Consider the following 17251-nt stretch of genomic DNA (forward strand, 5'->3'; position numbering starts at 1 on the left):
TCAGCTTGTTAAGAGCTGACAGGTAAATGTGGGCATCTTTCTCTGCCAATCACGGGCCTCAACATTAATGTCATGGGTTGCCAGAAGTTGCCAGCCAATTAGAAGCCCACAACCATAAGACCATAAGACATAGGAGCAGAAGTAAGGCCATTTGGCCCATCGAGTCCACTCCGCCATTCAATCATGGCTGATGGGCATTTCAACTCCACTTACACCCCTGTGTCTTAAAGACTATTAGTTGAGTGCTTCCCTTGCATGCATCAGAAACTATATATATATTAATACACAGGGAACTATGTAGACAGAAAGAACATGTACATGCACTGCATCTATTTCACAACAAAATAACTGGCTGCCATTCACCCAGTAATATCTTGACCACACAGGAATAGCCTGCCTCCTTTAAAATTTGCAACAAAGCCTGGCAGTTAACTGTCAATTGTCATTAATTGGTGTATTCTCCATGAAAACCCTTCTACCCATCGGAGTTTACTTGCCAATCAACCAACACTGTTTTCTCATCAAGTGTATATGTTAGCTTTCTCTTTGAATTTGTATTTCTTGCCGATTGTTCTGCTGAGTGCAGGATGAAAAGCTTTGACAAAGTCAGTCTTTTTGGCTCAGCACTCCCATCGGATTCCAATTCTCAGCTGGCTGGTATCCCACCTGGCACTCTCATCTTCACCTTCAAAGCTGAATTCATTGACAACTCTCTGCTTGAATTCCAACTTATACCAAAAATCTCCCCTTGGCTCACTTACACTAGCTCCCAGTTTGTCGATGTCGTAATTGTTAAAATGTTTTCGAATCACTCGAGGGCCTCTTCCTCCCTATTTCTGTATAATCCTCTAGCCATGCATAACCTCTAAGCTCTCTACGCTCCAACAATTCTGACCTCTTTCAATTTTTACTCCTCCAATATTTTAGGCCGTGACTCCAGTTGCCTGGGCCCTAAGGTTTGGAATTCCCTCCTGAAATCTCCTTGCCTCTCTAGTCTCACAGAAGAAGCTCTTTGTAAAATGCCTCTTCAATCAAGCCTTTGTGGCTAAGTGTCAAATTCCATTTATCAATGCTCCATGAAGCAGCTTGGGACTGTCCTTTTACCTCTATATAAATGCAATTTGCCTTTGCACACTCTGTTCATTTGTGACCTTTCTAATTAAATGCAAAAAGGAAGATAAGTGATCTTTGTATTCAAATAGGAATTCTCATAATACTTTATCAAAAAAATTTTGGAGTTATGCAGACCTCTTGTCACTTCTTGGATTGATATGCCTACTTCCAATTATTTATTTTAATTCTTCTTCAGTTAGTTTCATGTGCAACTTGCTTTCTAGTGATGTCTTTGTTTCCCATCAACATGCCGCTTCCAATGCAGTGAAGATAATTTGTGCATTGTTAACGAAACCTGTAAGACCTTTCTATCTGATGGAGTTTATTTAATTAGGGCCATTTTCTATGGAAATGAATGCTATTATTTATTGTGCGCTAGCAAGAGCTAAAACCCATCATCATTGATTGATCCACAAGAAGATGTTCAGGATTGGTGTATTGATCCAGCAAACAGCATCTGCTGACATGGTCCACCTAGGATTGCTGACACTCATTCTTTCATTGGACAGGTACAACTGACAATCATTGATTGGATTGGAAGCCAGATCCACAAGGAATAAAGAACTTTAGTTCCACTGTTCGGATAGAGAAATAACTGCATCTCTTTAGAGGGGAGATAATGCCCAAGTGGCATTATCGCAAACAATTGATCCAGAGACCCAGGCAATGTCCTGGGAACATGGATTTGAATTCTGCCCTGGCAGATGGTGGAATTTAAATTCAACAAATTGTAATGATGATCATGAAACTGATCACCAGGAAAAACTCTTCTGGTTCACTAATGTCCTTCAGGGAAGAAAATATGACGTTTTTTTACCTGGTCTGGCCCATATGTGACTTCAGACCCACAGCAATGTGGTTGACTCTTAACTGCCCCCTGAGCAATTAGGGGTGGGCAGTAAATCCTGACCTAGCCAATCATACCCACGTCCTGTGAATGAAATTATTTGTTACAAAAACACAATGAAATAGTAAACATAAATGGGCATAATGACTCAGTGGTCAGCATTGCTGCCTCACAGCGGCAGGGACCCGGTTCAATTCCAACCTCTGATGACTGTCTGTGTGGAGTTTGTACATACTCCCTATGTCTGCTTGGATTTCCTCCCACAATCCAAGGACGTGCAGGTTAGGTGAATTGGCCATGCTAAATAGCGTTTAGGGATGTATAGGTTAGGTGCATTAGTCAGGGGTAAATGTAGAATAATAGAGTAGGGGAATAGGTCTGGGTAGATTACTCTTCAGAGGGTCGGTGTGGATTTGTCAGGCCAAAGGGCCTGCTTCCACACTGTAGGGATTCTATGAATAAACTTTCAAAAGTTAAGGTAAACTTATTAAACCGAAACAACACTCTCCCTGGTGAGGGTGCACCTAGCCTCTATGATGCCCACCAGCCTATGGCACAATGGTAAACAATGCATGTGCCCTTTTGATGGACTGGTGTCTCAGTCTGACCTTATTCATGCTGTTCTGGAGGTTCTTGGAATTGAGGAATCATCTCTTTGAAGCAGCTGTGACCAACTCAGGAAAAATATATCATTTTTGCAGGAAAAGAAAGTGACTTTCCTTAATTTTCTTGAAACATTTTATGGCTATATTTGTGATGATGGCTTTGGAGATTGGAAATAAAGCTAGTTTGACTGACATCAAGACTCGTTGAATCACGTCAAGGTGTGCCTGTAATCGGTGGACAAAGATATTAACCTGGGAAGATGAATGTTTTCAGGTGATAATTGGTGGGAGTTTAGGGACAGGGTAGTTAGAGGCGTGTGACCGTATCAATAAACCTCCAGAGAAGGCAATCCTCACCTCTCACACAACAAAGGGCATTATGATGGTGGCTTCAGAGTGATTCTCAACTCAGGGCGTTTACTCTGAAATCTGTCACTGCTCACTTACTGCAGGCTAGAACTTAAAGCACCAAGCTAACTGGAGTCATTCTGGGTATCAGCGTAAATAGTCTATTGATTTTTCTGTGATTCAGAAGTAATAGAATGACTGTAATGCAGGATGAGGAAGTGGGATAGGTTTCAGTTGAGGTGATAGATTCTCTGCTGGGTTCCTTAATTTTTGAACTCGAGAAGTGTAACTCAATGCTGCATCCTTGCACCAAAAGACTGTTTAGAAGCAAAATTGCAGTATTTTGTAGGCGGTGGGGGGGGGGAGCGGGGTAATGCACTGCAGAGTGGAAATGTAGCTGACTGACACAATATTGGGAAACCTAAAGGTACAAGTAAGCAAAGATGCGGTCAAATGGTAATGTATTCAAAAATGCCTTAACAAATCAAAGCTGTTTATATACTGCACCAAATGGAGTCTCCAGTGGGGTGTCATCTATAAGAGGAGTGGCATGGTGGCTCAGTGGTTAGCATTGCTGCCTCATGGTGCTAGGGACCCGGGTTCAATTCCACCCTCAGGTGACTATCTGTATGGAGTTTGCATATTCTCCCCTGTGTCTATTTCCTTTCGGTTCTCTGGTTTCTTCCCACAGTCCAGGGATGTGCAGGTTAGGGTGGATTGGCCATGGAAAATTGTGGCATAGTGTCCAGGGATGTGCAGGTTAGGTGGATTAGTCGTGGGAAAATACGGGATAGGATGGTGGGGTGAGTCTGGATGGGGTGCTGTTCACAGGGTCACAAGTCAAATGACCTGCTTTCACACTGTAGGGATTCTATGAAAAATTACCACAGACATTTTGATTGGATGGGAGAATTCCACACCGATTTGACTAGCAAGGCCATCAGCCATTGGAGCAGGAGGAGACCATTCAGCCCAGCTGTGCAGTTTGGCACTGACTGATTTCCATCCTTTCACAACATCTCTGAGTTTGCTTTGCAGTCCTTTCAGCTGCTCCAGATTTGTTTTTAGCCACAACTCATCAAATGATACAGCACAGAAGGAAACTATGTTCAGCCCATTCTGATTGCACTGCCATTTGGTAAAGCTATTAAATTAATAACTTGGACTAGTGTCATTGGAGCACAACGGGCCCCAATCAATGGATGGCAAGCACTTGGCCCCTTCGACCTACATCAAGGATATGTCCAGTTCTAGTCTGTCTGTTAGGATTCTATTTCTTTGTTCTCCTATCCTCCCCATTCCATATTTAATTATTATCTTGTGAATAATTATACAATGGCAGCTACCAGCAGTGTGGATTATTCATCTGCCATACAGAGTGGCAATTCATTGGTGCTGCCAATAATACCCTCTCCATTCAAGACACAAGATAGATAACCTCCAATGCACTTGCATCCATCTTTAAATAAAGTCGACTTGGATGACTCTCTGTGTGGAGTTTGCACATTCTCCCCGTGTCTGCGTGGGTTTCCTACAGGTGCTCCAGTTTCCTCCCACAGTTCAAAGATATGCAGGTCAGGTGAATTGGCCATTCTAAGTTACCCATAGTGTTAGGTGAATTAGTCAGAGGGAAATGGGTCTGGGTGAGTTACTCTTTGGAGGGTCGGTGTGGACTTGATGGGCCAAAGGGCCTGGTCCTACACTGTAAGGAATCTAATCTAATCTAAAGAAACCAAAACTACACGTAGTATTAGGGATAGAGGGAGGTGAAAGCCTTGGGGGTATTATTGCTGGATTGTTAATTCAGAGATCCAGGTAATGTTCTGCAGACCTGGGTTTGAATCTTGCCACGGTAGATGTTGAATTTGAATTCAATTTTTAAAAGTATGGAAATAAAGGGTCTAATGATGACCATGAATTCATTATTGGTTGTTGGGGAAAAAAGTCTAGTTCACTAATGAAGGAAGGAAGATATCACCCTTACCATCTGGCCTATATGTGACTGCAGACTCACAGCAACTTGTTGACTCTTAACTCATCTCTGGGTCATTGGGGATGGGCAATAAATATTGACCTAGCCAGCAGCACCCACATCCTGTGAATTAATAAAAAACACTCCTTATTTTATGTTCCATTCTTCTCATAAGAAATGACAGCATTCTTTCACCTTCTTGATTCCTGCCCCTGTGTAATAACATTTTTGTGACTTGTGCACTGGAACACCTTGCTATTCTGCAATCATTCACAGTCTACCTTTTTATTAGAGTCATAGAGATGTACAGCATGGAAACAGACCCAACTTGTCCATGCCGACCAGGTATCCTAACCTAATCTGGTCCCTTTTGCCAGCATTTGGCCCATATCCCTCTAAACCCTTCCTATTCATATACCCATCGAGATGTCTTTTAAATGCTGTAGTTGCATCAGCCTCCATCACTTCCTCTGGCAGCTCATTCCATAGACGCAGCACTTTTTGTGTGAAAAATTAGCCCCTTGGGTCTGTTTTAAACCTTTCCCCTCTCACCCGAAACGTATGCCCTCTAGCTCTGGAAAAGCTCAGCAGGTCTGGCAGCATCTGTGAAAATAAATCAGAATTAACGTTTCAGGTCCAGTGACCCATCGTCAGATCTGATTTTTCTTCACAGATGCCTCCAGATCTGCTGAGCTTTTCTAGCAACACCTGTTTTGTTTCTGATTGACAGCATCTGTAGTTCTTTCAGATTTTATTTTATATCTGGCTGCAATCTCCTTAAGCTTTTGCACAACACAATTTCCTGTCTTTGTGTCATCTATAAATGCAGCTTGCATGACTTTTCACAACTTATCTGAACAACTGATTTACTTTGTAAAAACCTGAGGGCCATCTCAGACTGCTGGGGTACTCTGTGGAACACATCCTGCCAACCAGAAAAGGATTCATTTTTGCATGCCCTCTGTTTTCTGCCAGCCAGCCTGTCTTCTGTCTAAGCTAATGTTTTGCCCGCTATGCCATGAACTGCTACTTTGTGTAATCACCTTTTACATGAACTTTGTCAAATGTTTTTTGGCAATGCAAGTGCAATAGATCTACAGGGTCTCCTTTATCCACAGCACAAGTTTCTTGTTGAAAAATCTCAAATATATTAGTTTTACATGGTTTTCTTTTCACAAACACCTGCTAACCTCTTTAACGGTTGATTCAAAGACAATCCTCATGCCACAGGCCTATTGATTGCTGCTTTCAGCAATGATGAATGGAAGGTAAGTCAATTGGTCAGAATATAAAGAATGGCAGAGAATATCTAAAACATTAATGAGGGAAGTAATTAAGGCTTGACAGGGAAGACAGCTGGCCGAATAGAAAAATGGGTATCTTTGGTGGAGGGAGGGCTGATTTCAAGGGGTCAAAAACAGACAAAGGAATTCCTCTGCCAAATGTAACCTATAGGCATGTAATTACTGTAAATAATTCCACATTCATCCTTAATTTCCTTTCCTGTTTGTAATGCTCTGATTCCAGTGGAATAAAGAATCCTGCCTTATGATCCTTGGGTCATCCATGTGTTTAAGTCTCATGTAACAAAAGAAAACCTATTTCTGTTGGTTTGAGAAACTGGTTGAAGACTAGGGTTAGATCTGGTCGGTTTGAGAGTGCAGAAAGCATTTGATCATGTTAGAGAATGGTGAGTAGGGATCCCATTACTTTCCTGCCTCTATCCTAATAAAGTCAATGTTGGGAAGGTTTGTGAATTTTGAATACTGCCTCAAGGGAGCTTGCACTTGGAAAAGTGGGATTCAGAGAGCTATCATTCTGAATTTGTTACAGGCTCTACCATCTATGCAGCATCCCCCCCCCCCACCACAATTGCGGTTCCTTGTGAATGACTCACTCTCCTTCAATCACTCCCCTCTGTCCTGGATCCAGTAATGATACATGCCCTCAGAAGGGTGGAGTACCAGCAGTCATCACCCCACCCCCGTGGCATTGCCATCCAACAGAGCTGCTGGCCTTCAATTAACTGTCAAAGAATGGGCCTTGTATCTGCAGGCTCCTTAACTACAGGGAAAGGTCCACCAAAGGCCAACAAGAGCTTGGGTGTGAAAGCCAATGAGAGTAATCATGGAGTCTGGTGTTTCCCCTTTCTTTTGATCCATTAGTCCTACCCTCCCCTTTAATCTTCCTTCTCACATCCATCTCCAGAATTGGATCCATAGTTACGTTGGGGTCAAACAATTTTAAATAGAATTAGCAAACTCTTTTGACTTTTGTATTCTATGCCCTATTTATAAATCCCTTTGAAATCCCAGGGTTTGGGGTGGTGCATTTGTTGTATGACACTATCACCATGCTAAATGGGACAGACTTTAAACAGATGGGCGGCACGGTGGCATAGTGGTTAGCACTGCTGCCTCACAGCGCCAGAGACCCGGGTTCAATTCCCGCCTCGGGCAACTGTCTGTGTGGAGATGGTACATTCTCCCCGTGTCTGCGTGGGATTCGTCCGGGTGCTCCGGTTTCTTCCCACAGTCCAAAAATGTGCAGGTCAGGTGAGTTAGCCACGCTAAATTGCCCGTAGTGTTAGGTGAAGGGGTAAATGTAGGGGAATGAGTCTGGGTGGGTTGCTCTTCGGAGGGTCAGTGTGGACTTATTGGGCTGAAGGGCCTGTTTCCACACTGTAAATAGTCTAATCTAAATCTACGAAGTGCTGTGGGCCATCAGCAGCAGCAGAATTATACTCCAGCATCATCTGTAACCTCAGGGCCTGGTATAACTCCCCCCCACTTTACCATTACTATCAACCGTGGTTCAATGGGGAATGCAGGAGGGCATGCCAGGAGCAGCATCAGGCATACCTGAAAATGAGGTGTCAACCTGGTAAAACTACAACACAGGGCTATTTGCACCATAAGCAACAAGTGACAGAGGCAATCCCACAGCCAACGGATCAGATCTAAGCTCTACAGTCCTGCCAAATCCTGTCCTGTTGTAAAATTAAACAACTCACTGGAGGAGGAAGTTCCACAAATATTGCCATCCTTAATGATGGTACATCAGGTGCAACAGAAGCATTGGCAAGAATCTTCAGCCAGAAATGGGTGATCTTTCTTGGCCTTCTCCAAAGGTCCCAGCCTCCAGTCAATTCCATCCACTCACATGATATCAAGAAATGGCGGAAGGACTGGATATCACAAAGGCTATGGGCCCTGACAACATTCCAGCAATGACACTGAAGATGTGCTCTCCAGAATCTTCCATTCCCCTAGCCAAGCTGTTCCAGGCCAGCTGCAACACTGGTATCTAACCAACAATGTGCAAAATTGCCCAGATATGTCCTATATGTTAAAACAGGACATCTAATCAATTGTCATCCTATCTCTATCCTCGATCATCAGTAAAGTGATGGAAGGTGTCATCAACAGTGACTTTCCCTCCATCATAAAGTCAGAAATAGGGATATTTGCCATCATTGCACAGTGTTCAGAATCATTTGTCTCCCCTTAGATACTGATGCAGTTCATGATTAAAGGCAGCAAGACTCAGACAATATCCAAGCTCAGGCTGAAAAATAGCGATTAATACTTGTACCAGACAAATGCCAAATCCCCAACAAGAAAGAATTGCCCCTTGACATTCAATGGCATTTCCATTACTGAACTCTTTGCAATCAACAACCTGGAGTTTATCATTGACCAGAAAAACTGAACTGGACTCGCCATATAAGTACAAGGGCTGCATGAGCAGGTCAGAGGCTAGGAATCCTGCAGTGAATAACTCACTTTTTGACTCCACTACATCTGTCCACCATCTACAAGGCACAGGTCAGAAGTGTGTTGAAGTACTGTCCAATTGCCTGCATGAGTGCAGCTCCAACAACACTCAAGAAGCATGATGCTATTAATGACAATGCAGCCTACTTGGCACCATATCCACAAGCACCCACTCCCACCACCAACAAAGCATTGTAGCAACAGAGTAGACCATCTATAAGATTAGCAAGTTTTGAGAAGATTTATAGCTCAGGTTGAGGTTCTGGATGTAGGTTTGCTCACTGAGCTGGAAAGTTCATTTTCAGACATTTCGTCACCATACTAGGTAACATCATCAGTGAGCCTCCGAATGAAGCACTGGTGGTATTGCCTGCTTTCCATGTATAGGTTTGGGTTTCCTTTTTGGTGATGTCATTTCCTTTGGAGACATCATTTTCTATGGTGATGTCATTTCCTATTCTTTTTCTCAGGGGGTGGTAGATGGGTTCCAAGTCAGTGTGTTTGTTGATAGAGATCCGGTTGGAATGCCATGCTTCCGGTCGAAGTGGAGCAACAAGAAAAGCTAATTTTATTTACAAAATACCTTGCAAGAACTGTAACAGAAACTACATTGGACAAACAAGCAGAAAACTAGCCACCAGGACACATGAACATCAACTAGCCACAAAAAGACATGACCCTCTCTCACTAGTATCCTTACATATGGATGAGGAAGGACACCACTTCGACTGGGACAACACATCCATCCTAGGACAAGCCAATCAGAGGCTTGCATGAGAATTCCTAGAAGTATGGCATTCCAACTGGAACTCTATCAATAAACACATTGACTTGGATCCCATTTAGCACCCTCTGAGAAAAAGACCAGGAAATGACATCACCATAGGACATGATGTCAACAAAGGAAATGACATCACCCACCCAAGGAAACCCAAACATATAAATAGAAAGCGGGCTACACCACCTGTACTTCATTCGGAGTCTCACTGAAGATGTTACCTAGTGTAGTGACGAAATATCTGAAAATGAACCTTCCAGCAGAGTGAGCAAGTCTATATCCAGCATCGTTAAGATTCCTGGCAGAAATTCACCAAAGGTCCTTCCCAAACTACAATGACAGCAGATCCATGGGATCACCGCCACCCGCAAGCTCCTCTCCAACCCATTCGTCATCAGCACTTGGAAATATATCACCGTTCCTTCAGGATCACAATCCTGGACTGTCTGTCTGATGGTGTTGTGTGTGCACCCCCACCAAATGGACTGCAGCAGATCATGAAGTCAGCTCACCGACACCCTCTCAAGTGTGAATAAGGATGTGTAATGAATGCTGGCCAAGTCAGCGATGCCCACATACCTTGAATGTATTTTTAAAAATGGCTTTGTCAGGCAATTACATACAACTTGGTCAATTTAATTATACAACTACTTCTGCTCCTCTCAATCTGACCCTGTGCAACATCTAGACAATAACATCCAAATATTGAAATTCACAACAAGCACAAACATCAAAACAGTGTACAAATGAGATATTGAATAGAGAAAAATCAAGGACCACTTCATTTCCCAACCAACAAAACAGACTGCAGCAGCAGAGATTTCATCACATTGATTGTTGCTCCTGGAATACTGTTCTGGATGGAGCCCTCACTAATGGTTTGGATAAGAATCAGTCAGAAGGGATCAAATGTGCACAGCAGCAACTGGTGGTTGAGGAGCCATAGTATGTCATGAAGACAAGACATTACTCACCATAGTGACAGTAATCCATGTCTCTACCAACAATCCAATGGCATAAATCTGTAGAAAAGGCTTTTTCCATTGACATTGCTTCACCATTAATGCCTAAAGTTCCCTGGATCCAAAGTTCTGGAGGTCTGTGGCATTGAATGCTTTCAAAAGTTATAGTTAGGTATAGTTCTAAGAGTAAAAGGAACCAAAGGGTCTGGGGAGAAAGTAGGAACAGCATATTAAATGGTGGAGTAGGCTTGAAGGGCTGAATGGTCTACTCCTGCTTCTATATTCTACTTTCCTACAAATTCTCTCCCTACAGTTCTGAACCTTTTTAACTTACTTTCCTCCTTAAGATGCTGCTTAAAATTTACCTCCTTCACTGACATTGTTGTTGCCTGATCGAATTTCTCGTTATGTGACTCACCTTGCTGTCATTTTATTTTAAGTGCTTGGGCTGTTTCGTAACTTTAAAGGCACTTTATAAATGGAGGTTGATGAAATATACAAATGGCATGTGGATCCAATCAAGAATGAATTTAGGGCTTCCGGAGGACTAAGTGAGGGGAATTTATTTTAAGGTGAGCGAGTGCCGGGGCAGTTCCTCAGCAGTATCAGCCTCATAATCATGGGGTTAAATTACAAAGGGAGATTGCACAAAATCAGGTTGTACTTTAGTGTAATCATCCTTTTCAGACATGTTATGGAACACAATGTGGCCTGTGGGATTTGAACTCAGACCTAGTTAAGGAACATTACCACCACACCACAGGCCTACTCTCCTGTCTTCCCTTTGAAGATGGAAGATGAAGTGGTGCTCTAATTGAAGATCTAATTGAAAATGATTTGGAGATTTGTTCGGGGAGACAATGGTGAGTAGGTCAGGAAGTCTAGATCAAGGGGAATGAGAACAGAATGAGTGCAATCATGTTTTCACAAGAACTTGACTCACGTGTCATTCATGGTAACTTTTCAGACTTCAGCTCCGACGAAGAGTTATCGAGACTGGAAATGTTACCTTGCTCTCTCTCACCATGGATGCTGCCTGACCCACTGTGATCTCCAGCATTTGTTGTTTTCAGTACAGATTCCAGCATCTGCAGTAATCCTTTCTTCCAAAATGCAGGAGATTGTTGTGTCGGGGGAAGACCTTGCTGCAAATACCAGAAAAGTACAAACACTGCTGACAGTGGAGGCATTTGGGATAATTCGATCTCTGATGGCCTTTTGGTTAACAGGGGGTCATGGATTCACAGACGATGCCAAAAAGCTTTTTTTCACACAAAGTGTAATGGAAATCGGGATTTTTTCCCCCTGTTGAAACGCTAATGTGGAGTTAATTGATAATTTGAAATCTCAGAGGCAGCTGGGGAAGGATAGTCTCAGAACAAGCAGTCACAGGGAGAACAGCTTCAGAGAACATCTCCGGGACACCCGCACCAATCAACCCCACCGCCCCGTTGCCGAACATGTCAACTCCCCCTCCCACACTGCCAAAGACATGCAGGTCCTGGGCCTTCTCCATCGCCACTCCCTTACCACCCAACGCCTGGAGGAAGAACGCTTTATCTTCCGACTCGGGACCCTTCAACCCCAGGGTATTAATGTGGAATTCACCAGTTTCCTCATTTCCCCTCCTCCCACCTTACCCCAGTTCCAACCTTCCGGCTCAGCACCATTCTCATGACCTGTCCTACCTGTCAATCTTCCTTCCCACCTATCCGCTCTACCCTCCTCTCCGACCTATCACCTTCACCCCCACCTCCATCCACCTATTGCACTCTTAGATACCTTCTCCCCAGGTCCTCCCTTCCCATTTATCTCTCCACCCCTGAGGCTCCCAGCCTCATTCCTGATGAAGGAGTCTTGCCCGAAATGTCGAATTTTCCTGCTCCTCGGATGCTGCCTGACCTGCTGTGCTTTTCCAGCACACTCAAATCTTGACTCTGATCTCCAGCATCTGCAGTACCCACTTCTGCTTAGTCACAGGGAGACACAGCCCCTGTGGACAGGAGGTGTGTTTTGAAGCCCAGTGCGGTCTGAGGGCTAGGTGCTGGCACGGACTCGGGTGAAAAGACTAAATTGAATACTTTTTTTTTCTTTTTATTCTTATTTGTTTTATTTGTTATTCATCCAATTTTGTACCAAATACTTAAGTAACTGTACCTAAGATGGTGCCATTAATGCTGACATTGCAAAGTTTTTGCTCCACTCATTTGAGTGCACGTAACAATAAAGCTAATTCATTCATCTATTTATTCTATTGATTTTTGTTAGATAAGGATATTAAGTGGCATGGAACCAATGTCGTATAGTTTGAGTTAAAATACAGATCAGCCATAATTTAATTGAAATGCAGATCAGACATTTATTGCCCATTCCGTGGTCATCCTTGAGAAGGTGGTGCCTTCTTGAAGCACTGCGGTCCAGCAGTTGGCAGACCACAATGCTGTAAGGGGGAGAATTCCAGAATTTTGACCCAGTGACAGTGAAAAGACAGCAATGCATTTCCAAGTCAGGATGGTGAGTGGTCAGAGCGGAACTTGCAGGGGGTGGTGTTCTCATGCATCTGCCACCCGTGTTCAGGGTAGAGATCACTAGTTTGGAGGGATGATATTGAGTGACCATTGGTCCTGAATTTATAATATTGAACTGCTCCTAGTGGAGAAGAAATGTTCACATCTTGATTTGTAAAGTTGGTGCCACTGATGCCACAAAGTTTTGGAAACTGGGAGATTTTATAGATACAATTCCCCAGTGATTGTGTTGACTTCAAGGCATTATTTCAACTGTTCATTATCTCTGAAGCAGTGTGATTTTGAGTGATTGCATTTCTAACACTTATGAGAGGCACCTTTTTAAACTGGTTGTGTCCACAGGATTAATTCGGTTGTCTAAATGCTCTATTGCCTCTTTACTGCAGTAATGTGTTAATTTCATTTCAGTTTATTGTTCTGTTTATGGTATTTGGCCCATGCAGTTTGTACCGCTCGAATGCCCTGCGTAATTTCTTCAATTATCTTTTCCATCTGAAGCTCTGAAAGCAGATTACACAGTCAGGCCCCCCTCACTTACTCATTGAACAGCAGACAATGTCTTGTTATGTCTGTGTCTTGCAAGCTGTGTCTCCAGGGAGATAGGTACTTCCTGTCCCAGATTCATTTAGGGTGAGGCATATTGTGGTGCAACCTACAAGTTAGGTTTATAACAGCATATTCAGATATTAACTGCCTGCAAGTTTCTAAAACGTGTGTGCTTATAATGGTGCAGTGAGTGCAAGAGGGCATCTGGGATATTGTGGATGATGGAAATGTTCACTTCACAAATAAGGCTGGATGGAAGAAATTGAACAGAGGGAGGCTTAATTAGTCAAGCATTAGAGTGGTGCTGGAAAAGCACAGCAGGTCAGGCAGCATCCAAGGAACAGGAAAATTGACGTTTCTGGCAAAGGCCCTTCATCGGGAATGAGGCAGGGAGACTGCAGGGTGGAGAGATAAATGAGAGGGGGGTAGGGGTGGGGAGAAAGTAGCATAGAGTACAATAGGTGAATGGGGGTGGGGATGGAGGTGATAGGTCAGGGAGGAGGGTGGAGTGGAGAGGTGGAAAGGAAGCTAGGTCAGAGATTTATCAACTAGGTAAAAATAAGGACTGCAGATGCTGGAAACCCGAGTCTGGATTAGATTTATCAACTAGCTAAAAACGAGGAGTCAACTCAAGGACAGAAGAGGAAATTAAAAGACAAAGGAAATGTTTACAACTGTTTTGATTTAAATGTTGGCATTTTTACAGTCTCCCAACAACTCCCAAACTGAAGGAATTAAATATTACACTAACCATTGGTTCACTCAGTGGTGAACAGGATTGATTGGCAGTCACCCACAGTTAGCGAGACATGGTATTTACATCAGTAATTCCTGGAATGAACTTTTGAAAAGTGGCTTGTTAGTGCACAACTTGAATTTTGCTGAAAAAGAGACAAGCTGTCAAATATTTTCATCAGGGACAGACATGAGAGTGCCAAAATATCGCAGGGAGCAGCAGCATAGACTGTGTGAGAAAAATGATTGATTGATCAGTGATTGATTGATCAGTGACTGATTGTTCAGTGATTGATTGATCAGTGGACTCTGAATAATTGAGGGTTTGCTGTGAAGAATGCACCAGGAAACTGTTACCCCTAATGCATTTGTTTAATTAAAAAGAAATGTGTAACGCCTGGACCAGTTCCCAATGCCTGAAAAGGGTAAGTCCCCGCTAATGAGTACGTTCAGCTTCAAGGAAGCATAAGTGAGTCACATTGCAAGCCCAAATTAACTTTCTGCAGCGGGTTTAATGGACAGTAAATGTAAAGATGCAGCAAAGCGTTAAAAATTACAGAGAAATGAACAGTAACAGGTTCTGTTCGCAAAGTTGGTGAAATTTGGCCAAGCGACATGTTCACTCACATGGTGTATTTCTCCTGTAGCCAAGAGGGAAGCAGGAAGACTTTCTGTTCTCCATATGGATAATTGTTGTCTGCCAAATCAAACAACTGACTTCCCCAAATCCAGTACTTTCTGAACAAATTACCTCAGAGTAGAACAGGATCTTAATTAGATAGGCCAGTGCATTGAGGAATGGGAGATGGAGTTTAATTTAGATAAATGTGAGGTGCCGCATTTTGGAAAGGCAAACTTTACATTTAATGGTAAGGCCTTGGGGAGTGTTGCTGAACAAAGAGACCTTGGAGTGCAGGTTCATAATTCCATGAAAGTGGAGTCGCAGGTAGTTAGGACAGTGAAGAAGGCATTTGGCATACTTGCCTTTATTAGTCAGTGCATTGAGTATAGGAGTTGGGAGGTCATGTTGCAACTGTACAGGAGATTGGTTTGACCACTGTTGGAATACATGATGTGGAGATGCCAGTGTTGGACTGGGGTGGACAAAGTTAAATATCACATAACACCAAGTTATAGTCCAACAGGTTTATTCGGAAGTACTAGCTTTCAGAGCACTGCTCCTTCATCAGATAACTATGGAGAAGGTCCACAGCTACCTAATGAAGGAGCAGTGCTACGAAAACTAGCGCTTCCAAATAAACCTGTTAGACTATAACCTGGTGTTGTGTGATTTTTAACTATTGGAATACTGTGTGCAATTCTGGTGCTATCGGAAAAATGTTGTGAAACTTGAAAGGGTTCAGAAAAGATTTACAAGGATGTTGCCAAGGTTGGAGGATCTGAGCTACAGGGAGAGGCTGAATAGGCTGAGGCTGTTTTCCCTGGAGCGTCAGGGACTTAGGGATGACCTGACACAGGTTTACAAAATCATGAGGGACATCGATAGGATGAATAGGCAAAGTCTTTTCCCTGAGGTGGGGGAGTCCAAAGCTAAAGGACATAGGTTTAAGATGAGAGGGGAAAGATTTAAAAGGGACCTAAAGGGTAACTTTTTCATGCAGAGGGGAGAGCATGTATGGAATGAACTGCTAGAGGAAGTGGTGGAGGCTGGTACAATTGCAACATTTAAAAGGCATTTGGATGGGTATATGAATAGGAAGGATTTAGGGGGATATGGGCCAAATACTGGCAAATAGGACTAGATTAATTTAGGATATCTGGTCAGCATGGATGAGTTGGACCGGAGGGTCTCTATGACTCTAATTGTGTTTCTCCTGGTCTTTTACCCCCAGCAATGCCCAGGAGATTGACCTTCAAGTTCTGGAACTACAACCCAGCCCTCAAGTGTTGGCAACTGTGATTACTTGTAACTGCTCGTGTGCATGTAATGTTGTGAGGAGAGACAATCTGCAATATACTCAATTCAATGATAGAAAAAATGTACTGCTTCTTATCAATTATCTCGGCGAGAAGACAAGACCTTCACCAGCTGAATTCGGTGTAAACCCATTACCCTGGGGCACTGGTTTGGAAAATCGATCCAACTTCTGGTGGATAAACTGCAAGTTACTAATAAATGAAAATGAATTTTAATTTGTTCAGTGTGTGGCTGAGCCAGCACTTATTGCCCGTCTCTAGTTGCCCTTCAGAAGGAGGCAGTGTGCAGCCTTTGCATTACATGTTGTGTCGGTATTTCTGCACAGTGCTGCTGGAGAGGGAGTTCTCTGAATTTGACCAAGTGATAGTGAGTGTATATTCCAAGTGGCAAGGAAGGGAACTTGCAGGTGGTGCTCTTCCCATGTATCTGCTGCCACAGTGACTCAGTGACTTGGAATACAATTGCAAAAATCTATAGTTCTGACACATTCCAACTTGCTGAAACAATACCATAAATAAAACAAATCAGATATAACCACAGTTCACATATTCAAATATACCGCAGTGTGATAAGCATTCCCCGGCACATGAAATGGATACGCTTACGATCTACAACACAGATTGGCTTCTTCTAATATATCCCAGAGCCCTATAGTCACAAAGCTTAAATCCTAGGTCCCTTGAAATGTCAAGTGAGTTTCCAAAACACAAGTGATTTATCTCGTAATAGCACCAAGTTTAAAACTCTGAATTGAACATAACATTTGTTTTTCAGTTTGTTCCAAAAGCCATTACATTTCGCTACCTCAGTAAATGCAGTAATTTTTCTCTTGTATATAAAAAAAGTCACAGAATTTATCTATTCAGTTTATTGGCCTGATTAAATTCTGTTATATTTTCAACATTTCTCAAAGCAGTAGCAGTATGCACTCAAAAATAGTCCAGGTCTCTGATCAATTGTGCGCAAGTACATATATAAATTGCCTTTCTGTAGTGCCTTGCACTCAGCACATCTGAAAGTGCTCAACAGCCAATGTGGTACTTTTGAAGTACAGTCACTTTTGTGATGTACACCTGTTGCAAACTCTCCCTCATGACACCCT

The sequence above is a fragment of the Chiloscyllium punctatum genome, chromosome 14, assembly GCF_047496795.1.
Source record: "Chiloscyllium punctatum isolate Juve2018m chromosome 14, sChiPun1.3, whole genome shotgun sequence".
Classification (NCBI taxonomy): Eukaryota; Metazoa; Chordata; class Chondrichthyes; order Orectolobiformes; family Hemiscylliidae; genus Chiloscyllium; species Chiloscyllium punctatum.